Source organism: Salmo trutta, chromosome 5, assembly GCF_901001165.1.
Source record: "Salmo trutta chromosome 5, fSalTru1.1, whole genome shotgun sequence".
Lineage (NCBI taxonomy): Eukaryota > Metazoa > Chordata > Actinopteri > Salmoniformes > Salmonidae > Salmo > Salmo trutta.
In genome coordinates, this window is record NC_042961.1 from 1,982,844 (window position 1) to 1,985,401 (window position 2,558).

The 2,558-nt window shown below is 46.8% G+C and overlaps 1 protein-coding gene across 3 annotated transcripts in view; it reads right to left on the reverse strand.

Moving 5' to 3' along the window:
• Positions 1-293: 293 nt before the first annotated feature.
• LOC115193506 (WD repeat-containing and planar cell polarity effector protein fritz homolog) overlaps positions 294-2,558 on the reverse strand; it is a 45,258-nt gene continuing 42,993 nt past the window's right edge. For all 3 annotated transcript variants that reach the window (XR_003878190.1, XR_003878191.1, XM_029752195.1), the window contains one exon: positions 294-1,633. The gene's annotated coding sequence lies outside the window, so the exon portion shown is untranslated. The remainder of the gene's footprint in view (positions 1,634-2,558) is intronic.

Genomic DNA, 2,558 nt, shown 5'->3' on the forward strand with positions numbered 1-2,558 from the left:
GCTGACATGTAGACGTGTGTGGTCTTAGACCTGTCTGGTCTCAGGTGACAGAGGTTTCCTAACAGGAGAGAAATCTGATGTGGGTTTAATCAAAATAGTGTATATATTAATAAACTTGAACGGATGGTTTCCCCAGACGGATTAAACCGAGTCCTGGACTGAAAATGGGTTCTCTATAATGGGTTTTAGCCCAGGACTAGGTGTAATTTGAGATGATTTAACTATTTGTAGTCCTAGCCTACGCCTCAAGGCCTACAGTAGACATTTAAAAACAGATACCAAATGTAGCCCAATTACTTGTATTCCAGTTTTTGTAGGTTTTATTTGAAGATGTCAAGTCATTGCATTGTGATATCAGGCTACAGTAGTTGTTTGAACGTGACATATATCAGGAGATAAAACCAAGGACATATCACTTATCCAGCTGCTCTCTGAGTATCACTCACCAAAACACACCCTTTCTGTTTACATAACACAAGTATTAGCCTTGTATCAGCAGACAGAAATGGATTTATTTTCACCAATCTCTCTCCCAAAACGATTGACTCCGAAAAAACATACAATGATTATTATTTTTTGAACCCAAACAAAACAACACAAAGAAAGAAAACACAGAAAACAAGCCATCCTGACTGACTGGTCTTTTCTGTCCATTTCACCATACTTTCCAGCATCGGATTGGTTGTTGTATATATATTTTAGAAGCAAATCCTCTTAGAATGCAGAGTAAATAGATTAGGATACAGTGGCGGATTAGGGTCTGCGCGGTGCTGTCAGATTAGTCCCGAGCGCAGCGCGTCGACAGCTCGTGACAAGGCCGTGGCTGCTGTTCAGGAAAGGGGCTCGAGCTGCTCCGTTCGGCGCGCAGGGCTGCTGCCCGTGTTCACCGCTTAAAAATCGCTTGTTATATTATTGGCTTCCGTTCATGAATAAAAAAAACGTCGGCAGCCCGTAATCTCGACACATACACACAGTAGCCTACACGGTACACAGTACAATACCGTAGGCCACATCATCTGATAAACTACAGAGAGACCAAACATTCACTGCCTCAGCATGCCTAATGATAGTGGCTTTGACATATTTTAGTGTGCAACAAATACAAGGGACAGGCCTAAAAGCCACAAACACAAGATACAAAACCTCTTTAATACAGCAACACAACAGGTTAGTTTACAGCTCTGTATTAGAATACTGTAAAAGGTGACCAGGGTCAATCATGAAAAACAAAAAGCTAATTTACTGCACTGTTTTAAACAAGGCGGGGATTAAAGTACAATTCAATGAAATGGGCAGAAAATGTAAAACACAATTTTTCAGCAGGAGGGCTGGGTGAGAGAACAGATGGGTCTGGACAGGGCTCGGCATAAATATCCTATACAACCTTCTGTTAGAATAAAACCTACTAGCAAGATATTAGCATAATTATTCACATTTCACTTAGACTTAAATTCATAATTCTTAGGCTAATCACGCATCAACATTTCAGAATAGAGCTAAATCAGTTATCAGATATATTTACAGAATATATTTGATTAAAGTAATGCATTAAAAAAGATGGAGTTTACAGTCGAGAAAGAAAAGGTCAAAGACCAAAATTAACCACTTTCAGCTTCCCTGAGTCTTCGTTCACCTGAGATGGATAAAGAAAGAGGGGGAAGAAAGAGGGGGAAGAAAGAGGGGGGGGAGAAAGAGGGGGGAGAAAGAGGGGGGGAGAAAGAGGGGGAAGAAAGAGGGGGGGAGAAAGAGGGGGGAAGAAAGAGGGGGGGGGGAGAAGCAAGAGGGGTAAAGAAAGAGGGGGAAGAAAGAGGGGGGGAGAAAGAGGGGGAGAGAAAGAGGGGGGGAGAAAGAGGGGGGGGAGAAAGGAGGGGGAGGAGAAAGAGGGGGGAGAAAGAGGAGGACAGGGGGAGAAAGAGGAGGACAGGGGGAGAAAGAGGGGGGGAGAGAGGGGGAAGAAAGAGGGGGGGAGAAAGAGGGGGAAGAAAGAGGGGGGGAGAAAGAGGGGTAAAGAAAGAGGGGGAAGAAAGAGGGGGGAGAAAGAGGGGGGGAGAAAGAGGGGGAGAGAAAAGGGGGGGGAGAAAGAGGGGGAAGAAAGAGGGGGGAGAAAGAGGGGGGGAGAAAGAGGGGGGAAGAAAGAGGGGGGGGGAGAAAGAGGGGGAAAGAAAGAGGGGGGAGAAAGAGGGGGAAGAAAGAGGGGTAAAGAAAGAGGGGGGGAGAAAGAGGGGGGGAGAAAGAGGGGTAAGAAAGAGGGGGGGAGAAAGAGGGGGAGAGAAAGAGGGGGGAAGAAAGAGGGGGGGAGAAAGAGGGGGGGAGAAAGAGGGGGGAAGAAAGAGGGGGGGAGAAAGAGGGGGGGAGAAAGAGGGGGAAGAAAGAGGGGGGGAGAAAGAGGGGGGAGAAAGAGGGGGGGAGAAAGAGGGGGGAGAAAGAGGGGGGGGAGAAAGAGGGGGGAGAAAGAGGGGGAAAGAAAGAGGGGTAAAGAAAGAGGGGGGGAGAAAGAGGGGTAAAGAGAGAGGGGGGGAGAAAGAGGGGGAAGAAAGAGGGGGGGGAGAAAGAGGGGG